Source organism: Etheostoma spectabile, chromosome 24, assembly GCF_008692095.1.
Source record: "Etheostoma spectabile isolate EspeVRDwgs_2016 chromosome 24, UIUC_Espe_1.0, whole genome shotgun sequence".
NCBI classification, from domain to species: domain Eukaryota; kingdom Metazoa; phylum Chordata; class Actinopteri; order Perciformes; family Percidae; genus Etheostoma; species Etheostoma spectabile.
The window spans coordinates 4,136,182-4,144,507 of record NC_045756.1 but is presented as its reverse complement, the minus strand read 5'-3'; the positions used below and the strand labels follow the sequence as shown (position 1 = coordinate 4,144,507).

Sequence of the window (8,326 nt, the reverse complement as noted above, 5' to 3'; positions counted from 1 at the left end):
TCACAACTGCCTCCTCCTGTATCGTTTTCGTCCTGTACCAGCAAGGAGGGAAAAACTCCCGACACATTAGATGCTGCGACCACAGCTCCTCAGCTCGTACTTCTTTACCCAACTCTTCTTTATTTCCCGTCCTCTTTTCATGGGGAGACAAATGTTTGTCACACCTACTGTCTGGGTGCACAACAGCTGCTTGGGATTTTGGTTATCTCGGATTTTTTTCTTTACTACTGTTGCGCGTATTTTGCATTGCTCTGGATAAGAGTGTCAGCCAAACGCGTACACTGCATTTGTGTGTGTCAGCATTTCCCTAAGTCAGAGGCCCAGGCTTGTATCGTTGCTTTTCTTTGTGCAGATTGGAGTTTTACTTCTATAAACTGTGCACGGGAGAAAAATGCTTTATGAACTGAAATCAAGAAAGAAACAAGTTCTACCACCAGAGATTTTTTGCAAAGAACCATCCCTTATTTGGGTAAAAGGTTGCTTTTTTTCTCCTTGCGCTCAGTTACTTAAAGTGACACTAAACCAATTTTACACATGAAGTTGAGTTTACACCTTGACGAGTACTACCTAGTTTGTAAAAACAGTTGTCATGTCTTCTTTCTGTCTCTGGGGAGCTTTCTAAAGTCTGAGGAAATGACCCTGATGATGTCTAATGACACACGTTATTGATAGGCATGTTCATTCATTTCTGAATATAAAAAAAATTGATCACAAAAAAAAGAAAAAAAAAAGGCATTTTCATGATTAACCGTTTAACCGTAAAACATTTTTTGCATGGTAAAATAAAAATAGGCTATATAATCTATTTCATAAGGGCTAGGTAACTTGCTAGTTCTAACTTTGCACTTGCGAGTTGCGTTTTAAGTTGCACAGACATATCCGCTGGACAGCTGCGTACACATACCGGTTGTGCAGCCTTGTGTTCACAACGATGCGCACACAACACCGCGGCTGCATGACACATGGTACAAGTCCATGGTTGTCCGCCAACACTGAGCACAGAAAGAACGGCCGAGCGTCCTGGACAGGGGAACTGGGACTCCGTTGCCGGCTTGTCGGTTAGCGGTTAATGATCGGTTAATGAGGGTAGGCTATTCAGGGGAAAAAAAGACTCCCTAGTTATTAAGTTGCATTATGAACAATGTAGGAACCAGTGTTTTTGGAGCTCAACTAGAGGGCTGGTCAGGATATCCTAGCCACTGCTGCTTCAATGTTGACCTTCTTTTTAAATCCAAAACTTTATTTATGTGCATTTTTAAAAATGCTGGAGTAACCCTTTAACTTTTTGATGCTGCCTTTCTTTAAATGACTGCTCATTTCTTTAAATTTCTTATGCTGCACTGTAACTTTTATTCATGTGTTTTATGTGTCCTAATGTTTCTATTTTGTTTTTAACTGTCTATTCATGTGTTTTATTAGTTTTTAATGCTTATGATTTTTAACTGTTTGTACTTGTGTTTTATCTGTTTAACTGATTTTGTATAAAGCACTTTGAATTGCCCTGTTGCTGAAATGTGCTATGCAAATAAAGCTGCCTTGCCTTGCCTTGCCTTTAACAGCCTGTTGATGAGTTAATTTCTCTTTTCTTCTATTTTTAATGTTGTTGGTGAGTTAAGGCCTTTATTTGTACAGGACAGCTGAAGACATGAAAGCGGAGAGAGAGGGGAATTACATGCCGTAAAGGGCCGCAGAGCGGAGTTGAACCGTGGGCCGCAGCGTCGAGGAATGAGCCTCTATGAATAGGAGTTCTCTACTGCCAAAAAAACAACCTTGGAGAGATGTTTAAAATTCTTCCCATACCAATTAGCTTTTGATTGACTGTAATGTTCAGTACAAGTTGGTCACATTATTGCTTTAGTCACGTGCTGCAGTTTCCTGCTGAAGGCAAGGATGAAGGTAAAATGTATTTGCCTGTGCAGGAATAACACATTTGTAATTGCCTGTTGGCAATCTGGCTCCCCAGTCTGCTGTGGCCTACATCATGTTTCCTCCAACAAGTCGCTTCCTCTGTCAGCAAAACGTTTGACTGTAAACATAAGGAAAGGGGGGGGATATGATTGTGCAGAAAGGCCAAGCTGCCTAACTTCAAAAAAGATATTCAAGGAATAGGAGTGGGGCATTGAAAAAAAATATGTTTTTGTGTAAAATGTGTGTCATCACAATGAAAGAAAAAGTTTCTAGTTGCTTTAAAATATTATGCATCTGGTCATTTTTTTCCCCAGCAGTTTCAGCATCATTTTCCACACCACCGGTCTGCCATCCATCCATTTTTTCACGTATTTCTTCATCACCTTTCCACGTCTCCTTTCCTTTATACCTGAACCCATCTCTCCTTTCACTCCTTTTCCCCCGTTTCTGCCAAGCTTGGCTTCATTTGAACTCTAATGACTCCCATTATCGGAGCCACAGATCGATGTGGTTGGCGTTCACTTGAGCCTCTGCTAATAAGGTGTGATTAGTGTTGGTTTAATTCACTGAACCTCTGTGTATGTTTGTATGTGTGTGTCCTGCCATTACTCTGATCTTTTATTGATTTTCTGTTTGGCCAGCAGATGCCCAGACGGACTCCCTCCAAGGATTTCTGCCTCTCAAACAGACTATTTCAGAATCACAGGCAGTCTCAGCAGCAACTATAAAAACTGTAATTTCATTAACGTGTACTAGCGACAGGATATCTTTAAAAAACTATAATTTGTGTCACCCTGTCAGAGAGATATTCCGATACAGATACCAGTATCGGTATCGCCTCCGATACTGCCTACTGTACTGTACTGGAGTTTATTCACCGATCCGATATCACGTGATAAAGACCTAAAGAAAATTTATGTTAAAGCAGTTCATTTATGTTCTTTTTCCATTATAGCTGATTCTCAATAAAATAAAGTTATTTGGTGTTCAACAACAAATCACATCATATAACATCCACAGAGGGACAGTAGTACACAGTTGTTAAAACATAACCAAATATATGACACACTGGTAGCGGATCAGTACTCGGTATCGGCCGATACGCAAGTTCAGGTATCAGATTCGGTATTGGGAAGCAAAAAAATAGTATTGGACTATCTCTACCCTGTCATCTCCAGTTCTCTCTCTGTTTTTGTCTGTTTCTCTGTATTCCAGTCCGTGGCTATGTTTTGCATTATCCCCACCAGTCCGCCTGTGGTTTTTGAAGTGTCAGGGAAGGCCTGGTAGCCTGGACCTCCATGGCTGAAGCATCCCAGAGGTTATGAGGATGTCGACACAGCAAATCGCAGTTTGATGGTAATCCCATATGCTCTAAACTGACCGGGACAGTCCACTCAGAGTATAGAGTATATAGAACTCTATGCACTTTAATATTTTCAACAATGGACTAACATGATCATACAGCATTCTGTGGTTTATGTCTTTTTAAGCACTGCTATAAAGGAAAGGCACTTTAATGAATGCACTACTGGTGAGATGTAAAATCTGCATTTTGTTGTACTGGTGTCCCTACTTGCGCAATGCCAATAAAGTTGAATCTGATCTATTCTAATCTACATTTCTAATACTTCTTTTGGTTTTAATCTTGTTAAGACGGCCCAGATAGTTTGATTTGGTTTCTAAAAAGGTTCTCTGTCATGGTGTGTTCAACTCCACTGGGAATATACACTATATAAAAGTGTTTTGTGCCAGTTTCCAATTTTCTATCATTTGACATTTGAAAATGCCACCATAAACATGTAAAAACTACAGCACGTTAGACGCCATTTCACAGTTTGCAGTCGTTTGTCCAATGGTATTTGCAGAGGTTTGAAAGTAGGGCTGGGCGATATGCTGATATATCTCGTCAAAACGGGATGAAAATGGCTATTGATGTATTTTTTTGTATCATTTTCTATCATGATGTTAAAAAAAACTAAAGGCCGAACTGCATTACGGCAATATTTATGTCATTTGGACAAAGCTTTACAATCTTTTGATCCTCACGCGGCACATTCATTTTGCACCAGAGTTCTTAATGAAAATGAAATAAATACTCTATACTTTTCAATTGTCAAGTATTTAATTCACACAGGAGTATGCAACAATAGGCTTTACCATTTGGTTATTTTATATGGACTATTTATTTATTGATTAACCAGAAAACATGCTATATCGTGATATATACTGTATATATACATATAAAAGGACCTATATTGGGATCAGACTTCGGCCATATCGTCCAGCCCGTTGCTTAGCTTATTTGAGATTGCAACCAGTTAAACTCTTTTTTCTCTTTCTATGTGATTTACACTGTAATTTTAAGGTTGCACTTAAAAGTCTGACTTAACTGCTGTATTTCTACAGAAAAATACTGACAAATCACAGTCATTTCAGGCAAAGTTAGTGTAATAGTAGTTCAACTTATAGCCAGTAATTCAATGTAAATGAATATTTCAACATTTCACTATGTTGTGATTTGTCAAATATCAATGTGTCAACTCTAACATTTATGTACTTGGAAAGTACATAATCCACTTTTAAAGGGGAGTTTATTCTTGAATTAAAATGGGTTTATTAGAAAATAAGATGCCATCAACCTGAACATGTGTGGAGTTCCTAAGTACCTGCTTTCTCTGTTTGATGTTATCTGTGCGTGTCTCACAGACGGGCCCCTGAGGATTCCCCTCGGAGGGCCGCGGATGATATTGTTCTCTGCGGTTTGCATCTGCTGGTTTGATAATCCAGTGATTTCGCCGTCAGAGGGGGATTCTGGGAGCGCAAACACGCAACAACACACAAACTCCTGGACTGTGACGGCAGCCATTGTTCCTCCCAAACAATGTCTTCACTTTGATGTCTGTGATGCTTGGCTGGCCGAGGGGAGTTTTTTCAATCTGCTTTCGCACCCAGTTCCCTCTCTTTCGCGCCTTTCTCCCCCCCGCTTTCAGCCTGCACTGCTGAGGAACCCATAACCAAAAGAAAACTACTTTTATTCCCCACGTACAGTGTATTATTATTTCATTTTCATTTCAAAAAAGTACTTATTATTAGGAATGAATTGCAAACACACATGGAGCGCCAAGTTCACATTTGTATGGTTAATGGGAAAAGTTTGAAGGGAAAACAACTGCATCTTTTTTTAATTTATATATAAAAAAAAAAAAAAGTCTGGCAAGCCGAATTTTTGGGTGCTACATTTGTATCAATAAATCCAATTTCAAACATTAAATTTATTTATTTATTCCGAATATTTTCAAAACCCCAGGATTGTTAAAGTAAATTATAGCTTGGATATTAAAAAGCTTTTTGAAAGAAAAAGCTACATTTTTAAACAATACAACAGCCAGTAAAAGGCTGCAAAAAAAGAGAATTATCTAAGAAGTCACACTTCTACTGTACGTATGTGTATACATGTATTCTAATAAATAAATAAAATTGCCATTGATCCGATCTGTATGATGTGGCATATTGTGTGTTGTTTCTCACACACACTGTTTTTTGTGTCACTAAAATGCCATTAAAAGCCCCTTCAAAGGGTTTAGCCTAAAAAAGGGGGGTTGTCATTGTCTTGCTGGGGGGGCAACATGCTGGTTTGAGTCTTGATTGGCAGGTTCAATCCTCCAATGTGCTTTGGCACAAAAGGTGACAAGCAGAAAGGAAATTGGCTTTTGTCCCTGCCTCTCAGCTACTTAACCTGTGGCCGATTTCTCATTTATTAAAACTTAAACTGTCCTGAAACTGACACAAACAAGCATCCGCAAAATAAATACTGGCGAGATGGTTCATTGTCTTGGTTGTGTTTGAGCACTCCTTTTTATTGCCATTGTTGTGCGATTTTAGATTAGAATTCTTCCATTTGCTGCATTCATTGTAAGGTTTCCCTCAAAGTTAAATACATCTGCAGTACTTTTTAACTCCGTCTCAGTACTCGTGGAAGTTTTAATATTGTTGCAAACACTACCTTATCGTATTACTTTTTAATCATCTTTTATTATATTCATTTTCTGCGTTCCGTTAACTTTTAACTCCTTCATTTGACTTTTTAAATCCTATGCATGTGCCTTTTTATATTGTCTTTTACATTGCTTCCTAATGAATTTTACGTCTTATGCAAATCACATGAATTCCCGTGCTGCTGAAAAGTCCTGTACCAATAAACGGGCCTTGACTTGCCTGTTATACGCCCTCAGTTTTAGTTCATAGCAACATTTGTGCAACCAGCAACCACAACAAAAATCCAGACAATTTAGGAGATTTTTTTTTTAGGTGCCCTTAAAAAAAAAAAGACAATAAGACATAAAAACCTCCACACAAATAAAAATGTTAAGACAGTAAAACTTCCAGCCAGAGGTGGGTGCCCTGCGTTCCTCTGTGCTGGGCCTGTGCTGACTCTAAGCCAGTGGTTTTGTGCCCCCTTCTGGCAACTGTGGCAAAAACTGATCAGCTGATACAGTCGTGATAGACAGAAATAAGTGCTTGTAATATACGGGTGATGTCTTTTGTCCAGCCACACAAGGCCAACAACCACCATCGCACACAGATTATTAGATTTCCACAAGGGCATCCAGATTCATGAGCACTAATAATACAACGGATAAGAACTTGTTTGATCCAAACCATCTTAAAAAAAAAAGAGAGAATTTCACTCAACAACCCTAGAAATACATCCTAATATGAACAACATGAACAATAAAACTCCATATTCCTTCTTATTTGACATACTCAACTGTGCAAGATGTCCTTTCTATTCATCTGCACCTTACTCATCTGTATATCTCTGTTTATATACAGGGTGTAAATATGTTTAAATTTTTACTATTATTAGTATAACTAAATCTATTTTTTCTATTTCTTATACATATGTATATTTTTTCTCCTATGTCTACTTAATGTGTATTTGTGTTATTCTGATGTGGGTACATTATTTTTGTGTGGGATTAATAAAGTCTATCTTACCTTATGTTATCTTACATCATACCATTCTGCCAGGCTCAACGTGATTAACTACTTAACCCTTACCTAACTTACTTACCCAACAATAACCCTTTCCAGTACAAGGATGAAGACACACACACACACACACACACACACACACACACACACACACACAACAAGGACTGTTTAGCCGAAGAACCAAATCAGCCATTCCCCCCCGTCTGTCACCTCTGTTACTCTGGGAACCAACAAGGCAGTAGACTCTCCAACTACACCTCCCTCTCTCTTAGTCACTCCCTCCCTCTCTCCCGTCTCCACTCCAGAACTTGTCCCATTCCCCATTCATTTCCATGACAGATGCTGACTCTGCCCCTCTGCCTCATCTCTCTCATATTTCTCCCATTTATCTCTTCCATTTTTTTGTCTTTTCTTTCACCTGCTTCCTCACTTCTCTCTTTTTCTCTCTCTTTCTCTCTGCCCATTTCCCTTCCTCCATCTCTACTTTTATTCTTTTGTCATTCCTTTCATTACCTTTGCCTGTGTTGACCCCATATCTCTTCACACCCCCCATTAATTTCCATAAAAGAGATGCTGACTTTGCACTCATTCAGTGTTGGGTGCTGTGTGTGTGTGTGTGTGTGTGTGTGTGTGTGTGTGTCTGCATGTGTGTGTGTGTGTGTGTGTGTGTGTGGTGGCAGACAGGAGGAGCCTCACAGGCCAAACTTGTATTGTGAATGATGGCTTCCTATTAAAGGAAGACTGTTATCACGACAGAAAGAGACAAACAGAGAGAGGTTAGGAGGAAAAGTAAGAGGTAATGAAGGCCATGAGAGAAAGAGAGAGGGGGAAATAAAAAGAAAGGCCAGAGAAATAGGAAGAACGGAGAAAAAAGAGAGAACAGAGACAGAAAAAGAAGGAGGGAAGAGAGGGGCAGGTGGAGAATATTAGAGTGACAGATGAAGAGCAAAGATGAAAAGAGCAGAGGAGAGAAATGAGATGGACAAATGGATGACAAAGGGAGAAAACGCGAGAAAAAAAGGAGAGAACATGAGCTAGGTTGTTGTTGTCCTTGTCAGGGCCAAAATAGAAACAGATGAAGAAGAAACGAGATAGAAAGGCCACTGAGTTGAAACACACAAGAGATTGTATCTGAACCTCGGCTGATCCAAAAACATGTGGAGAGAAGTAGTGGAGAGGAGGAGCTCTTTTGTTGCTACAGTAAGACTTATTCCTCAAGCCTGGAGACAACTACAGCTACAAAGACTACAAAGAAGAAGAACTCATTTTTACAGGAAAAGATCCTTTTGATCTGCCTTAAAGAGTTTCTGTATCTTGGGGGATACCGTCATTTGACAGGCTGTAGGGGGAGGAGCTATGGGGGGAGGGGCATTATGCGTTGTGTGTGTATGTAGTTGATGAGAAACACTGATGGGGTGATGGG

At 39.4% G+C, this 8,326-nt stretch overlaps 1 protein-coding gene across 2 annotated transcripts in view; it reads left to right on the top strand.

Annotated features, from left to right (window-relative positions):
• The first annotated feature begins 3,245 nt into the window (after positions 1-3,245).
• Positions 3,246-8,326, top strand: part of LOC116673962 (L-threonine 3-dehydrogenase, mitochondrial) — a 23,244-nt gene continuing 18,163 nt past the window's right edge. For both annotated transcript variants that reach the window (XM_032506382.1, XM_032506381.1), the window contains exons 1-2: positions 3,246-3,256; positions 7,938-7,941. The gene's annotated coding sequence lies outside the window, so the exon portion shown is untranslated. The remainder of the gene's footprint in view (positions 3,257-7,937; positions 7,942-8,326) is intronic.